This window comes from Sceloporus occidentalis, unplaced genomic scaffold (assembly GCF_023333645.1).
Source record: "Sceloporus occidentalis isolate IW3139 unplaced genomic scaffold, rSceOcc1.0.p SCAF_146, whole genome shotgun sequence".
Lineage (NCBI taxonomy): Eukaryota > Metazoa > Chordata > Lepidosauria > Squamata > Phrynosomatidae > Sceloporus > Sceloporus occidentalis.
In genome coordinates, this window is record NW_028317126.1 from 445,984 (window position 1) to 464,071 (window position 18,088).

Sequence of the window (18,088 nt, forward strand, 5' to 3'; positions counted from 1 at the left end):
AATCATTAATTAGTGTAGATGTTAATTAGCGGATTCTGTGCAAGATAAAGAGAGAGAAAAAAAAAACATAATTTGAGTGAACTGTGTAATCATTAATTAGTGTAGATGTAAATTAGTGGATTCTGTGCAAGAAAGAGAGAGACAGAAAAAAAAAGAAGTAGGTGTAACGTATAAATCCTATAAATTTGGCTCTTGGAAGTTATCTAAACTTTAGCTGATTGTGCAAGTGTTACCTGCAGCCTTAAGTTCCATTCCAATTACCAATGTGAGAGTATAAATACACAGTATAATAGGGAAAGAGGGGAAAAAAAAAAGAGAGAAAAAGGTGTAATGTATAAATCCTATAAATTTGGCTTTGGGGAGTTATCTAAACTTTAGCCGATTGTGCAAGTGTATAAGTCTTATCCAATATACACGTAGAGACCTAGGGAGGCCCCATGAATACTTAATATTGTTTTCCTGCAGAGTCTTTAAGTCATTAGCAAAGGATTTTCTCCAGAGACGAGTTGAATATGATAAGTCTGAGAAAGCTTAAATCTGCAGAAATCTAGTATCCTTCATAGATTTATCCCGTATAGCACGAATCACCTGTAATATAAATTAGAAAGAGGTAAAATTCACTAACACATCCCTGGGGAGTGTCTCCGGAATGCCTTTTGCTTTGGGTATATGATGATATTTTTCCATTTGTGCAAATGGTGAATCTGTACTCAAATTGAGGTCTTTAAACATTTCTGAAAGAAAATCCTTGAGTTTATCTTGCGTATATCGTTCAGGGATATTTCTAAAGCATAAGTTGATCCGTCTTGATCGATCCTCAATATCCAGCTTTCTCTACATAGCGCTTACCATATTTTTTGTGGAGAGTTGTCGCTTTTCTACTTGTAGCATTTGCTTTTCCATAGCCCTCATACTGCTTGTTAATATGGCGAAATCAGCCTTTATATCGTTTGCACTGCTGTGAATCTCTGGTTTTATACCTTTCATCAGATCTTCCATTACTTTTTTAAGAAAAGACTGGGTCAGTTTCACCCTCTCCTTGCCATCCCCACGTCTGCTTGGGACTTATCTAGCCCCCTCCCTACCAGTTCTAGGAGAGAAGAAACATATGGCCCCTTTTTCTTTTTTTGAGTCTTTCTTATCCTTGTCTTTTAGGAATTCTGGTTTATAAATCAATTTATCACAAGGAGTTTTTAGCTCTACAGGCTCTGGTTCCCGTCCCTCATCTGGAGCAAGGTCAGGGGGTTTATTCTCTGGCTTTCTTGTAGCCCAAAGCCCCAGAAGAATTCTGTTTGTTTAGGAAGAGCAAGTCTATAATCAGTCACCTCCGGTATGCCCGGTTCAAGATGGAAACCATAAGAACCGATCTAGACACCTTATGCTTCCACGGTTCATGGTCTCTATAGACCTGAAAGATGCATATCTTCACATTCCCATCCATCCGTCTCATCAACTATTTCTAAGCATAGTCATTCCTCGAGGTTCGAGTATCCAGCATTTCTAGTTTCAGGCCCTTTTGTTTGGTCTGTCAGCAGCTCTCAGAGTCTTCACAAAACTACTGGCAGTAGTGGTGGTTCATTCAGGGGATTTCGGTTATCCCTTACCTGGACGACTGCCTTATCCATGCAGGTTTGGCTTCTGTTCTACAGTCTCACCCCTCCAGAGTGGTCAACACCTTGCAGAAGCTCGGTTGGATTCTGAATTGGGACAAGTCCAGCACCATTCCCTCTAAGCAGACTGTGGGAATAGGTGAGACAGAAATTCCAGGTCTGGGCGAAGGCGTCTACCACCAAAGGACTTCCCTGAGCAAGAATCCAGACATAGGCCCAGGAGGGTCCCCCTGGGTTGGTTGGTTTTTTTGCAGGAAGAGTTTGACCTTGGCCTTCAACCATCTACTATCAAGGTCCAGATTTCTGCCATCAGTGACGTTTTCCTGGGACCTTAATCTTGGCCTTCTAAGACTCACGTTGCCGCCTTTTGAGTCTCTTCAGTCTGTATCCCTACATTTGTTGTCTCTGAAGACCTGGCTACACGCATTGGTGAACTTCAGGCTCTGTCTATGAATGAACTGTTTCTGTGTTTTTTCCCGGATAGGTTTGTGCTCTATCTGCCTCCTGAATTTACGCCCAAGGTGCAGTCGGCCTTCCACAAGAACCGACCTTTTTTCTGTCTCCCCGATCATCTGAAGTAGAGGCTCTACAAACTCTGGACCTTAGAAGATGCCTCGCCATCTATCTGGAAACGGACTCTGCCCCTGCGGAAGTCCTCTCGCCTGTTTGTGGCTTCATCCGGCCCTCAAACAGAGGTTTGAGCATTTTGAAGCGCTCCATTGCTAAGTGGATTGTGTCGGCCATCAGCCTGGCATACTCTGTAGCTGGTCAGTCTCCTACTGCTGGGATCCTGGCCCACTCTACTTGGGCAGTGTCCACCTCCTGGCCTGAACGGTGTCTCATCTCTCCTGACCAGATCTGTAAGACGGCTACTTGGGGGAATCTCCATATCTTTGCCCAGCATTACAGACTTGATAAGATGTCTAAGGAAGACTTTTTTCGGTCATAAGGTCCAAGAATTTGTTTTTGCTTGCTCTTAATGTTTTCCCACTCTTTATCATGGGTTTATTTATTACCTGAGGTGGCAGGGAAAAGCAAGTTCTACTTACCAAGAGCTTTTTTGCCTGCTGATCTCTGACACTTTGTTCCCTCCCTTCCTGAATAAAATGTTTAGCACCATGTTTTGTTTCCTGTGTGGTCTTTGCTGTTCACTGGGGCTATCTGGGAGGGGAGGGGCTTTTAAGTCTTTTGAGTCCTGCCCTATCTCTGGTATGGAGGAGTCTATCTGTAATGTCACCAAGGATCGGCAGGGAAAAGAAGCTCTTGGTAAGTAGAACTTGCTGTTTCTGTAGGCGAAAGTTTAGGATCTAGTGATCATCAGTCTGTGTGGGTTAATATATCAACAGTGACTGAGGCACACCACACTAAAACAAAAGTTTTAGAATATGTGTAGAGGAGTCACTATCAGACTGGGGCCGTTTAAATGAAGTCCAGGAGAAATGGGATTATTTAAAAGTTGAATTATTGATAACAGAAAATTGCATTAGGCTGGTCAGTAAAAGTAAAAAATTAAAGAAACCACTTTAGTACGTAAATCCAAAAACCCCAAAGTGAGGAAAATAAACAGATTTATAAGATTAGTAGATTTGTGCATTCGTATTCGTGCCAACATGAACCTTCATCTTTGTTAATCTACTAATCCCCCTGGTCCCTTCCCCATCTAGCCTACCTTATCTATGCAGCATCGTAGGGGTTAACAGGAGCAGAAATCCGTAAAGGTCCGTGCGAGTGACTCTATTGGTCACGTGCAGGGGCCTCCTCTGGCATCAACCAATTGTTGATGCTAGAGGAGGCCCCTGCAGGTGACAAATAGAGTTGCACGGACCTTTAACTCCTGACGATGAACCTCCGCCTGGGGAGACCAGTGGTTAAAGGTCCATACGAGCGAGTCTATTGGTCGCCGGACCTTTAACTCATGGAGTGTCACCGTCAGGAGTTAAAGGTCTGTACGAGCGACTCTATTGGTCGTCAGCAGGGAGCTCGTCTGCCATCAACCAATGAAGTGCAGGTACTTGGATCCATTCTCTTCTATTTTTATTTGCAATATTGCAGAAGGTCTTGATGGAAAGGTATGTCTTTTTGATGACAAAAAAAATTGCAACAGGGTTGATGTTCCTGGAGGGATAAGCAAAGTGGCAAATGATTTAGGTAAACTGCAAAAATGGTCAGAACTATGGTAACTGGCATTTGATGTGGATAAACGCAAAGTAATGCATCTAGTGCATAAAAACCCAGACAGAGTATAGAATATTTGATACTGTCCTAACCTCAATGTGTAAGGAAGGAAGCCCTGGAGACCACTAGGTCCAAGGGCAGCATAACAGGGCTAGACAGACCAAGTGAGAGGTTAAAGTTTTCTGGTGAAGTGGGGGCTACAGGAAATAAGCAGGGTCAGGAAAAGGACACCTGATTAGAAGAGGACATGCGCCCGCCTGCCCCTGATTTGGTTGTTTTTTACAGTGGGGCAAAAAAGTATTTAGTCAGCCACCAATTGTGCAAGTTCTCCCACTTAAAAAGATGAGAGAGGGGGGCGTGGTCTGGCAGCCTAACCGCATGGACGTGTCTCACTAGAGCTCCGCTGAAATACCAGCCAAATATATCTTATTTAGGAATATTTTTTCTTTTCTTTAGTTCTTTTTTGTTTTATTTTCATCCTTAACATATTGGGCATCCACTACGATGGCCTCTAAACACCCGAAACGGTCCATGCACAAGCTACAGCAGTACTTTCCGAAGAGGGCTAGGCCGCCTTTTTCTGCACAAGATGGCGACGACCCTCCGCTCTCAGCTTCTCAGCCGGAAATGGAGGAAGAGGATGAGACAGTGGATGCTCCGATTACTACTCACCTTCTGCAGAGCATGCTTGATGGTATGAGAGTGGCTATGACCTCGGAGATTAAAGACATGCTGTCTAAGATTAAATCGGACCTCCAGCTATTGGGCTCCCGCACAGACCACATGGAGGGGAAGTTTGAGGATTTCGCTTCCGCTTTCAATGATCTGGTAGATCGTCATAATACCCTGGAAGATCAGGTCCAGACGATGCAGGTTAAAGTTACGGATCTAGAAGACCGCTCCCGCAGGAACAATCTTCACATTCATGGGATCTCGGAGGAGGTGACTATGGCAGCCCTACCGGAGTATGTTTCTACTTTTTTTTGCTCTCTGCTTCCTGATGTTCCCCCTTCGGACTTTCTCCTCGACCGTATCCACCACATTCCCAAGCCGAAATCTCTGCCATCACACATCCCTCGAGATGTTATTATTAGCCTGCATTATTTTCACTCCAAGGATGCTCTCCTGAGATGTGCCCGTGCTTTCCCTACTTTACCTGACCCATACGCCGATCTCCACCTCTACGCCGATCTCCACCTCTACGCTGATCTCTCTACTGCTACTCTTGCTAAGAGACGTTCCTTTGTCCCGATCACCACTGCTCTACGGGCCAACAACATACCTTACAGGTGGGATTTTCCAGTCAAGCTTCTCGTGACCAGGAATGGGGTGCACTCCACTGTCTTGACGTCCGCTGATGGCCTCCAGCTTCTCCATCTTTGGGGCATTGTGGTTGATCGCCTGCCCGCCGCTGCTGCGCCTCCGGAGCCTGTTCCAGCCCGCGGACTCTCGACGGAGTGGGAACTGGTCGCTTCTAGCAAGCGTAAGGACTGACGACGCTTCACCCGCGGTCCCTCTACGACTCAGCCCGTCATGCCTTCTCAGACCACCTGAACCTGCTGCCTCCCGGTTGGCTCCTTGACTGCTCACTATCTTTGGACATACCTGGTTCACGGGTTATGTGCCTTATAGTTTGTTGGGGGGGTTTGTTTTCTCTTTGCTGCAGTTTTCGTTGCCGAGCCCCTGTATTGTGTTTCCCCTCTGGGGGTTGTTTACCTGTTTACCTCTTCGTGAGGTTACTTTGCACCTACACATACGCTCACCTACTGTCCCGTTGGCCACGGACTACAGTCGCCTGTTTACATTTGTGATTCGTATTGCTCACCGTTATCACCTACATGCCCCCTCTTTTTTTTGTTCATATATATACACCTTTACATGTTTTTCAGGGGCAGATTCCCCCATACCCATATGTTTAGGGAGCAGATGCGTATCTACTGAAAATAGCGCCTATGGCAAGCACTGAAATTGCGCCCCTGTCCAAATATCTAAAACCCATTTACTAGCCCCTGCTGCCTATATATATATATATATATATATATATATATATATATATATATATATATATATATTAGTCAACTTTGTCCCCAAACAGTCCGGCCAGTGCCATCTTTGTCCCATATACACCCTGCCTGTGCCATCTTGGTCCCCAAGGCTCAAACCTCCTGCTAGTGCCATCTTTGCCCTTCCACAATTATACATCTATGATACACAAACACTTTTACAGTCACTCACTAATTCACACTTTAATTCAGACAACTCATCCACACATTAACTCATGCTCTCCCTCATTCACTCAATGCATCCACACATTAATGCACACTCTTTACTTATATCTACCCCCTCTCCCTTATCACTTTTTAACCGGCATATTGCGGCGCTCTGCATGAAATGCCGGCACCGGGGCGGGGGTAGAGGGCTCGTGGAGGAGAATGAGGGGCGCCGAGCGGTTGCTAGGCGCCCCTCTCTCTCCTCCGCATCAAAAAAAAATTAAAAAAAATGCCGGCACGTGCCATGGCTGCCATACCCTATATACGCCTCTGTTAGGGAGTACATCTCCTTGAGGGGCTGTCACTGCTTCGATTTACACGCATACATGTTCTCTTTTATTGTTTTCATGCCTGTAGGTTTTCCAGTTTGATGGGCTCTGGCTGCCCTTGTTCATGCACACATGCATATTCATATATATATATTTTTTTCTTTTCATATTGGTTCTCACATTACTTAGGGCCCTAGGGAACTCGTACCTTCGGTGGGCTCCTGACGCTCCTGTGTACTCGCTCTGGGACTCCTGTTGCTCAGCCTCGCAAGCTCTTGTACATGCACCTTTTTATTTAGTTTCGCACGCACACATATACAAGATTACTTTTTCTCTACACTTGGCTCCTCCTCTTGCCTCCATCCCTGTGGGGTTTCTCCTTTGGGTGGGTCCTGCCACTCACTTATGCTTCTTCCTGGGCCCTTATTTCTTGGCTGTGGACACATTCATCTACACGTCCACGCACACATATATAAGACTAATCTCTCTCTACATTTGGTTCCTCTTCATACCTCCATCTCCTCTGGGTGGGTCCTGCCATGCATTTCTGATTCTTTCTGGGCCTCTATTGTTTAGATATACATACATTCATCTACATATACATTCCTGTTCATACAACATCCACTTTTTTGCATACCGGTCTGCCTTTGTTATGTTGGCCCCCGCATGCTTCCTCTATCCATATGGTGCCTACATACTTGGTGGGTTCCGGTCGCCCATTTATAGTTATTCCTGGGCCTCTGTTGCTCGGTATTATTTGTTAGCCCTCTACTGCCTTCCCGCATGTTGACTTCGGTTCATAAATGGGTTCTCGTCGCCCGCCTACGTACACACATATTTATTCATACCCCCCCTTTTTTTTTTTCTTTTTCCTATATCTACATATTGGCTCCCATTGGCTGGTATTTCTTCGCCCTCTCTAACTATTTTCCTACAAACCCCTTAGTGTTGGTTTTACGTGGGAATATATTGTGGCCTAGTTTCATCTGCTACGATTCAGGCCTAAAACTCGATTGTATAGTTTCTCTCTTCTTTTCTCTCTCTTGTCTCTAGTCTTGTGAGTTGTTCCTTTGTGGGTGTCCTTGTGTTTGTCTTCCTCTATTTCCCTTGCCCTTCCGCTGCTGACTATGTCCAGCATTACGCTGCTTTCAATCAATGCTAAGGGCCTTAATACTATCCATAAACGCCATATGCTTCTTCAAGAAGCTAGATCTCGCAATGCCTCTGTTGTTATGGTCCAAGAGACTCATCTCCTCAAAACGAAACAACCTCGTCTGACTTCCAAATACTACCCACTCGACTTCCACGCTTCTTCCACTAGTAAGAAGCTCGGCGTGGCCATTCTATTTCACAGAGACGTCCAGTTTCAACTCCTTTCCAAAGTCTGTGATCCTCAAGGTCGTTACCTCATTCTCTGCGGCACATTTAATGGTACTGTCTGTACGTTCCTCAATATGTATTCTCCTAACTGTAATCGGCTCTCCTTCCTGGATCGGGTTTTAGCCAAGCTGCGGAAAGTCACTGAGGGTCGGATCTTTGTCGGCGGGGACTTTAATCTACTCCCGATCCCGTCTCTCGACTCCTCCGCTAAAATGTCCTCTAAATATTTGAAGTCTCTGACTATTCAAGGTACCCGTTTCCAGGACTTACTGCACCAACACATGTTATTTGATACTTGGAGGAATACTCATCCGCTCGAAAGAGATTACTCGTTCTACTCAGCAGCACACACCAGTTACTCCAGGATTGACCTGATCCTTGTAGATAAATTTACCTTGCAAACGATAACGAAAGCAGACATCGGGCCTATAACATGGTCCGACCATGCCCCAATTTGTACTACATTTGATCTCTATTCTCGATGCACCGCTTCTTCTAGATGGAGGCTGAATGAGAGCTTGTTGCAGCATGCAGATGTTTCTATTGAAGTGTCCGACTCCCTTTCAGATTACTTTCGGCTCAATGATACCCCGGATGTCACCCCTTCAACCTTGTGGCTAGCCCACAAAGCTTTGGTTCGTGGCTGTTTTATTAAACTGGCATCCCGCCGGAAACGTGCCTTTATGCAATCCATTTCCGATCTCACGCAACGTCTCACAGCTCTGGAACTAGCTAATAAGGCCTCGTGGTCTGACGATACTTACCGCCAATTTACCGCTGTTAGGTCAGAATTACTCCAACTTCAACTACAGCGTACGGAATACATGCTCCGCAGGCTTCAGCAAACGTATTACGCCAAGGGTAAAGCGGACTCTTTACTTGCCAGGAAGCTCACTCAGCGCTCGGCTCAACTTACAGCGCATTATCTTCAAGCCCCTGATGGACGTCGGCTCTATAACCCCAAAGATATCGAAGACAGCTTTGCGGATTACTATGACTCTCTATATAATTTACACTCCCAACCGCATACCACCCAGCCGTCACAAGCCTCCATTTCCTCTTTCCTGCGTTCGCTTCCTATCCCTGCTCTGCCAAGGAATCAGTGGGACTCTCTCATTGCTCCTCCGTCGATAGAGGAGATAGAAGCGGTACTCCAAGGACTCAAACCTCACAAAGCACCTGGATCAGATGGCCTACCGAATTCGTATTACCAGAAATTCCGCTCCATCTTGGCTCCGCATATATGCTCCTTGTTTAGCTATTTTATGTCTGCATCGTCCTTGCCAGCGGAAATGACGGAGGCGCAGATCGTTACTATTCCCAAGCCTGGTAAATCTCCTACCCTTTGTGCTAATTACAGGCCGATCTCGCTACTGAACCCGGACGCAAAACTTTTTTCAAGGTTTTTGGCCCTACGTCTCAACAGTCTACTTCTGTCGCTGATCTCGAATGATCAAGTGGGCTTTGTTACTCGTAAGATTATCAACATTGTTCATCTAGCCAATACTACTAAAGCGCTGTGCCTTCTCCTGTCCTTGGACGCGGAGAAGGCATTCGACCGCCTTCATTGGGGATACCTGTAAGCTACCATGGAGGCATTTCATCTCCCGGAACAGTTCATTAATGCAGTCCTTCTCCTCTACAGTGGCCCTTCTGGCAGGGTGTGCTCCTCTGGATTCCTCTCTAAGTCTTTTCACATCCGTAATAGCACCCGTTAGGGGTGCCCACTCTCCTCACTCCTCTTTACGCTGGCCATGGAACCCTTGGCGATTGCGATACGTAATGATCCTGAAATCCAAGGGTTTTCTGCTCATGCTACGGAGTTCAAGATTAGCTTATATGCGGATGACGTGCTCTTGACAATCACGGAACCTCTGACATCTTTACCACGGTTACATGCATTACTGGACTCTTTTAGTGCCGTCTCCTACTATAAAATCAACTGGGGCAAATCCCAAGCCCTTAATATTGGATATTCCTCCTCGCTGGTGACTACGCTTTTGTCCTCCTTTCCATATGACTGGCACTCAGACTTCCTTCCGTACCTGGGGATCCGTATTACCAAGACCACCCACACTTTATTCAAACACAACTTTCTCCCCCTTTGGAATCGAATTCAAGAGGATCTTAACCGGTGGTCAAAACTGGAGGTCTCCTGGTTGCCCCAACCAGGAGACCTCCAGTTTTGACCACCGGTTAAGATCCTCACGGCGTTTAAAATGAACGCGTTACCTAAGCTCCTGTACTTTTTTCGAACGCTTCCTGTTGTCCTCCCGGCTGCCTTCCTGCGGTCCATCAGGTCCCGCCTCATTAAATTTATCTGGTCTCATAAACGCCCGCGGCTATCCACGAAACTCTTACAGCGGCCCAAGTTCTCCGGAGGTTTAGGAGTCCCGAATGTTCAACTCTATTACTTGGCTGCAACTCTTGCTCAGACTCTGCTGCTTTTCACGGGCCCCTCGCAAGTGGCGTGGGTCGATCAGGAAGCCTTATTCACACGACCTTACCGGATTGGCAATCTTCTATGGCTCCCGAAGTCACTTCGGCCACCACTGCAGGCTGCTTTACCCACAACGAAGCAGTCTCTTGCTGTCTGGGACAAATATAGACTTATCCTACGCTTCCCATCCTTGGTCTCACGGTTTGCTCCCCTCTCTGTTCTGCAATCTCTGCTCCCGCACACATCCTTGGATACATGGATCCGGAATGGAGTCCAGTCGATCTCGCAGCTTTTCCATCAATCTCACGTACGCTCCTTCCAGGATCTGTGTGCTGATTTTCGTCTCCCGCGACAGGACTTCTTTAAGTACCTTCAGCTTCGCTCTGTTATGCAGAAATCTATTTCCTCCGAGCCGGCTACCCCTATCGTCCAGATGTGCCTCCGGGCCCCGATAGTTCCCAAAGCCATCTCTCTGTGCTACCTGGCTCTGCTGAACCCCTCCATGGATGCCAAGCTCTCTTATATGGTCGCGTGGGAACGGGAATTGGGCCGCGCCTTTGATGTTTCCGACTGGTTTCAGGCTCTCTCCACGATCTGAGGCGTGTCAAAGAATGTGACTCACTTTGAAACTAACAGAAAAATTCTGTTTCGATGGTACTATGTCCCGACTACGCTGGCGTCCATATTTCCGCCAAGTGTCCCCACTATGTTGGCGTCAATGCGGTGGCCGGGGTTCGATGGCACATATATGGCGGGAGTGTCCTGCTCTGCGCAGTTATTGGAACAATGTTTTCGATCTTAGTGCACATCTTCTCTCTATTCAGCTTCCGAGGTCCATTGAATTGGCGCTTCTAGACAAGTTTCCAGAAGACCTCTCTGGCCCTCATCGTAAACTGCTGGCTCACGTTCTTATTGCTGCTTAGATCAGTATCGCCAAGAAGTGGAAGTCTTCATCTTCTCCCTCTATCCATGATGTTCTTTATTCTCTTGCTACGACCTGCCAATACGAGAAGGCAGCTCATTTTGCCGCCAACACTCCGCATATCTTTGAGGAGACTTGGGATTGCTGGATCCAGTTTTATCAGAACCAATTTGGACATACCCCATCGGGCTTTATGTTAGGATCACTTCGCACACCATGGTACCTTAAAGCCACTGCAGCCTCATAGGTCCGCTGTATCAGCTGCTGGATTGGGCCTCGTTCTCTCATCTTTACCCCGTCCCCTTCCCCTGTTTCCCCCCATCTTGTTATTTCCCTGTGTGTGTCTTTGTCTTCTCTCTGTGTTGTCTGGTGTTCTTCTGTATTTCTAAGTCTATATTTCACTTTTTTGTTCTTTTTCTTTCCATGTGTCAGTATGCCTTGTGTATTGAGTATATTTCTGGAATTCGGTTCTATTTGCTCGGATTTTTATTTTTATTGTTATCTCTTTGTACCCATTGTTTATCTTTGCTTTGTTTGGTCTATTGTAAACCCAATAAACTTTAAGTGTTAAAAAAAAAACACAGGTACACTTCAACTATGAGAGACAGAAGGAATACAGGAAAGGAATACAGGAAATCACATTGTAGGATTTCTAATTAATTAATTGGTAAATTGCTCAGTAAAATAAGTATTTGGTCACCTACAAACAAGCAGGATATCTGCCTCTCACAGACCTGTAACATCTTCTTTAAGAGTCTCCTCTGTCCTCCACTCGTTACCTGTGTTAATGGCACCTGTTTGAACTTGTTATCAGTATAAAAGACACCTGTCCACAACCTCAAACAGTCACACTCCAAACCCCACTATGGCCAAGACCAAAGAGCTGTCGAAAGACACCAGAAACAAAATTGTAGACCTGCACCAGGCTGGGAAGACTGAATTTGCAATAGGCAAGCAGTATGGTGTGAAGAAATCAACTGTGGGAGCAATTATTTGAAAATGGAAGACATACAGGACCACTGATAATCTCCCTCGATCTGGGGCTCCACACAAGATCTCACCCCGTGGTGTCAAAATGATCATAAGAACGGTGAGCAAAAATCCCAGAACCACACTGGGGGACCTAGTGAATGACCTGCAGAGAGTTGGGACCAAAGTAACAAAGGCTACCATCAGTAGCACACTACGCCGCCAGGGACTCAAATCATGCAGTACCAGACGTGTCCCCCTGCTTAAGCCAGTACATGTCCGGGCCCGTCTGAAGTTTGCTAGAGAGCATTTGGATGATCCAGAAGAGGTATGGTAGAACTTTTTGGTAGAAACTCAACTCGTCGTGCTTGGAGGAGAAAGAATGCTCAGTTACATCCAAAGAACACCATACCTACGGTGAAGCATGGGGGTGGAAACATCATGCTTTGGGGCTGTTTTTCTGCAAAGGGACCAGGAAGACTGATCCGTGTAAAGGAAAGAATGAATCAGGCCATGTATCGTGAGATTTTTAGTGAAAACCTCCTTCCATTAGCAAGGGCATTGAAGATGAATCGTGGCTGGGTCTTTCAGCATGACAATGATCCCAAACACACCGCCCGGGCAACGAAGGAGTAGCTTCGTAAGAAGCATTTCAAGGTCCTGGAGTGGCCTAGCCAGTCTCCAGATCTCAACCCCATAGAAAACCTTTGGAGGGAGTTGAAAGTCCGTGTTGCCCAGCGACAGCCCCAAAACATCACTGCTCTAGAGGAGATCTGCATGGAGGAATGGACCAAAATACCAGCAACAGTGTGTGAAAATCTTGTGAAGACTTACAGAAAACATTTGACCTCTGTCATTGCCAACAAAGGGTATATAACAAAGTATTGATATGAACTTTTGTTATTGACCAAATACTTATTTTCCACCATAATTTGCAAATAAATTATTTAAAAATCAGATAATGTGATTTATGGACTTTGTTGTCTCATTCTGTCTCTCATAGTTGAAGTGTACCTATGGTGAAAATTACAGACCTCTCTCATCTTTGTAAGTGGGAGAACTTGCACAATTGGTGGCTGACTAAATACTTTTTTGCCCCACTGTATATATATATATATATATATATATATATATATATAGATATATATATATATTATGATTGTTAACAGCAATCTCAGGCATACCCAGATTTCAGTATGTACTGGTTGCCTGGGCATGATAGGAGTGTGATTTCTGCATTGGCAGCAATTGGCAATCATATATAAATTAATATTGGTATTGTATTTTCTTGTCCAATTTTGGTGTGTTAACCACACTTTTATTAAAAGTAAGTAACACACCAAAATTGGACAAAAAATTCAACAATATGACTCGGCATGATAGGAGTGTGATTGCTAACAACAATCACACTCCTTTTATACCCAGGCAACCAGTAAACACTGGAATCTAGGCATGATGGGACTGCGATTGCTTACCTGCACTGCTGCTCTCTCGATGCCGCTCACTGACTTCAGCAGGGGGCGCGGCCTCCCTCTGCGTTCTCTTGTACTGCACAGAGGAAGGAGGACCGGAGCAGAGTGATGTGATGTCACGTGAACTCTCCTGGGTTCCGCTTCCTCTGTGCACTACAAAAGACCCCCTCACAGGAAAGCACTCTAAGGGGCTGATCTCACACGGGCCGCATGTTGGATGCCCCTGGTCTATGGATTACAGGATAAAAGTTACCTGGAAAGGTTGAAGGATCTTAACCCCTTAAGGACCAGGCTCATTTTTTCTTTTTGTACCCTGTGGGCGAGGCTGTTTTAACACTTTTGCAGTGCTTGTGTTCAGCTGTAAATTTCTCCTCACCCATTTAGTGTACATGTTATATATTGGTTTTTTCAGGACAAGATGGGATTTCGTCAGATACCATATGTTTGATCATATCACCTTATTTACTATAAAAAAAATAATAAAACATGGTGAAAATTTTACTCACCTACTGTTACTTACCTGCCCCTGGCTCCCACGTTGCCGCCACGGAGGAGAGGGAGACCCCCCTCCAACGCACGACCCCCGGAGCCGCCACGCAGGAGAGGGAGACCCCCCTCCAACGCACGGACACCGGAGCCACCACGGAGGAGAGGGAAACCCCCCTCCAACGCACGGACACCGGAGCCGCCACGGAGGAGAGGGAGACCCCCCTCCAACGCACGGCTACCACCGCTGCAGCCTCCTCGCAGGAGAGGGAGGCCGCCCTCCAACGCGGTGCCGCTTCCGCCGTCATCTGCAGGATTGCTGCGCAGGAGAGGCAGACCTCCTGGAACACGGCGTCTAGTGGTGAACTCCCAAACTGCAGGCATTTATGAGGGGAGACGTCATGAGGTTTGGCGGGAGAGTTGAACTTCCTCTGCGGTTCCTTTTTAAACCTCCTCAGTTCTGTCTGACTTTGCCTTCTGTTGGTTGTGTATGCCTTGTGCTAGTACCCAGATAGCGTTTTTTGATTCCGTATTCCTGTGTATGATCCCGGCTTGTCTGACTTCGTTGATTTCCTGATTCCTGACCTCGGCTACGTTTACGTTTATCCTGTTTTCCTGATTCCTGACCTCGGCTCCGTTATTTGACCATCCTGCTCACCGGAAACCTGACCTCGGCTTGTTTGACCTGTTCTGTCCTGGAGTCCTACCTGACCACGGTGTCTCCTAAACTACTTGTACGTGACACCTACAAAAGGAAGTAAAAAAACTAGCTAAATAGATTCTACTATTTGTCCTGAGTTTAGAAATACCCAGTGTTTTTATGGGTTTTTTTTGCTGTTTTTTGTAAGTTATAGGGCAATAAGTACAAGTAGCGTTTTATGATTTCCAAACCTTTTTTTCCAAATCTGGTCATTCTGCCTCCATCTCCTCTTTGGAACATCTTTGAAGCCGGTTAACTCAATTAATCCCCATCAAACCATATATTTTTGAAAAATAGACACCCCAGGGTATTTCAAATGCTGATATTTTAACCCTTTCCATGCACTAATTATACAACCACACTTTGTCAAACTTTGTAATAGTAATTTTTTTTTTCACACAAATTGTAATTTAGTTATAAAGGTCCTGGTATATGTCACTGTCAAACAACACCCCAATATGTGTTCAGCATCTCCTAGGTATGGTGATACCCCACATGTATAGGTTTGTCAGATTGTTTGGCTGGTAGAAGGCTACTTTTGGGGCATGTGTAATTCAGGTGGTCATTTGGTCATTCGGCCTCTATCTCATCTTTGGAACATCTTTGAGGCCGGCTACTTCGATTTACCCCATCAAACCATATATTTTTGAAAACTAGACACCACAAAGTATTTCAAATGCTGGTATTTTAACCCTTTTATGCATGAGATTCTACCACCTGCCTTTGCCAAAATTATTTTGTATTTTCACTATATGTATGCGTCATTATCAAACAACTCCCCAGTGTGTGATCAGCAACATCTCCCAAGTGCAGTGATACCCCACATGCATGGGTTTGTCGTGTTGTTTGATTTTTAAAATGCCACATTTGGGAAGTACGCTTTTTTCTCCATTTTGGTCAGTCTGTACCTATGCTCTATCTTTGAGCCCGGCCACTCCAATTTTATTTAACCCTTTCTATGTTGAGATTTTTGAGGAATTTTAGCACTTGCTCAAAATAATAAACTTTATTTTTTTTTACACATTTTGCTGGTACTGGATGGTTCCTCTGGTGACATCACTGCATAATTGTTTTTAAATGTTAGCACATTTTTTTTTTTTAGCATTTTTTTCACATCACATTGTGATTAGAAAGCTGGGCTCCATTGACTTGCATAGTTGAATGCAGTACCTGTATTCAACCTGCAAGTGGAGCCAGAGTTCTCTAGAGGGTCTGGAGACTTGATTATTTTTTTACAGGGCGGCCGAAGATCACTTGCAGTGGCGGCTGTGACCGTCCTGGGGTAAGTGTTTGGTGTCGCTGAATGCCTCCTGATCGAGGCATTCCAGCGACACATTGAAGTTTAGGAGCTTTTAAACGCTTTTAAAACGGATGTTGACGCCCCTGATGCTGATCTCGGCGTTACTGAATGCCTCGACATCGAGGCATTACAGCAATGTCGTAGATCACTTTCTAAGCTTATTTAATTTAATGATGGTTCAGGACCGTCAAAGGTTGTTAACTGACTGTTTTTGCATGACGGTCCTGAACCGGCAAAGGTCGTTAAGGGGTTAACATATATAGCTTGGAAGAAAAACGTGACAGGGGGATATGATAGAAACATTTAAATACTTGAAGGGAATCAACACGTTGAAGGAAGAGAGTGTATTTAAAAGGATGAATACTACCACAAGAGAAATACTACCACAACAAGAGGTCTTAAAATAGAGTGGCAAAAGGTTTAAAGTAACATCAGGAAATATTACTTTACTGAAAAGGTGGTGGATGCATGGAATAGCCTTCCAGCAAAAGTGGTAGAGGTTAACACAGGTAAGACGTTTAAGCAAGCATTGGATAGGCATAATGCTAAGCTAAATATAGGATAAGGACTAAGGAAAGTATTCAGAGGTTGGGCACACTGGATGGGCCGAATAGTTCTTATCCAGGGGCGGGTTGGGGCGAAATCGAATCTAAACGGCCGCTGGGTGCTGATGTCGCCGGCCGGCGCTACTTTAATCCTTTTATAATATGATTATAAGACGACCCCCCAAAATCTAAATATTAATTTAGGAAAAAACAAAAAGCCTGAATATAAGACTACCCTATAGGAAAAAAAGTTTTACTAGTAAATATTAATTCATGTAAACAATATTTTCATATTTAATAAAAGCTATGATTGAGAAAAATATATATTTTTTTTTATTTCCTTTTATTTGCCAAGCTGCCCCCCCAGTTATGCACATCTGCCCCCAGGGTTGCCACTCTGCCCCCAGAAATGCCTTATACCCCCTATTTGCCACTCTGCCCCATGATGTGCCTTTTAATCCCCTATATGCCAGAGTGGCATATAGGGGGTTAAAAGGCATATCATGGGGCAGATTGGCATATAGGGGGTTAAAAGGCATTTTTGGAGGTGTATATATATATAACTCCTAACAGCAATCACACTCCTATCACACTCCTATCAAGCCAAGGCAGCCAGTAAATGCTGGAACCTGGGGATGATAGGAGTCTGAGTACAGCCTCCCTATGCCATGCTACCACCACCACCCCCCTTACACATCCATACTAACACACACTCATTCACAAACATTTAAATACTCATTCATTCCATTAATCACACATACTTGCTCAAAAACCCTCCCCCACCCCCTTACCTGAACTGCAGATCTCTCCCTCGAAGACTTCTGCAGGGGTCTGGCTGTGTGTGCAACTTCTCCGGCCCCACCCCAGAGGAAGGAGGGGGAGGCAGAGTTATGTGACACTCTTCTAGCTTCCTGTTCTCCTGCTTCTCGCAACCAAAGCCCGGTAAGCAGCATGGCCCCAGCGGACATTTTGAGGTCTGATTAGAAGACGACCTCGATTATAAGACGAGGGGTATTTTTCAGAGCATTTGCTCTGAAAAAACCTCATCTTATAATCGAGCAAATACGGTATGTTAATAGATGTTATGTGTGTTGTGACCACTTTTCGTTAATGCCAGATGTATTTAAAATAATGGTATTCTTAAAATATAAATTTTTCTTCTTCTTTCAATGCTTGTTTTCCTTTCAAAAGATGTATTAAAGGGAAAAAAATACACATTTTACAGACAGTATTTGTGACCTTGAGATGTCTACTGTGATACGTTGGACTATGTGGTTTAATGATTTATGCTGCTCCACAACCCAACTAAAATTTAGATAATTTACCATCTAAGACTATTTTTAATTCTCTGTTAAGTGAAAAAATTATTTATTGCAGTTTTCTCACATGAAATCTGTTATCTCTTTTAGGCAGCCACACACCTCCTGCTACTGACCAACCAGGGAGCATAATATAGGAGGCTTGGCCCAAACAAGGGTCATTTCCAAGAACTTGTTATCATGTGTCCTTTGGATATGAGTTATTCTGACCATGGAATAAGCTTAATTTCT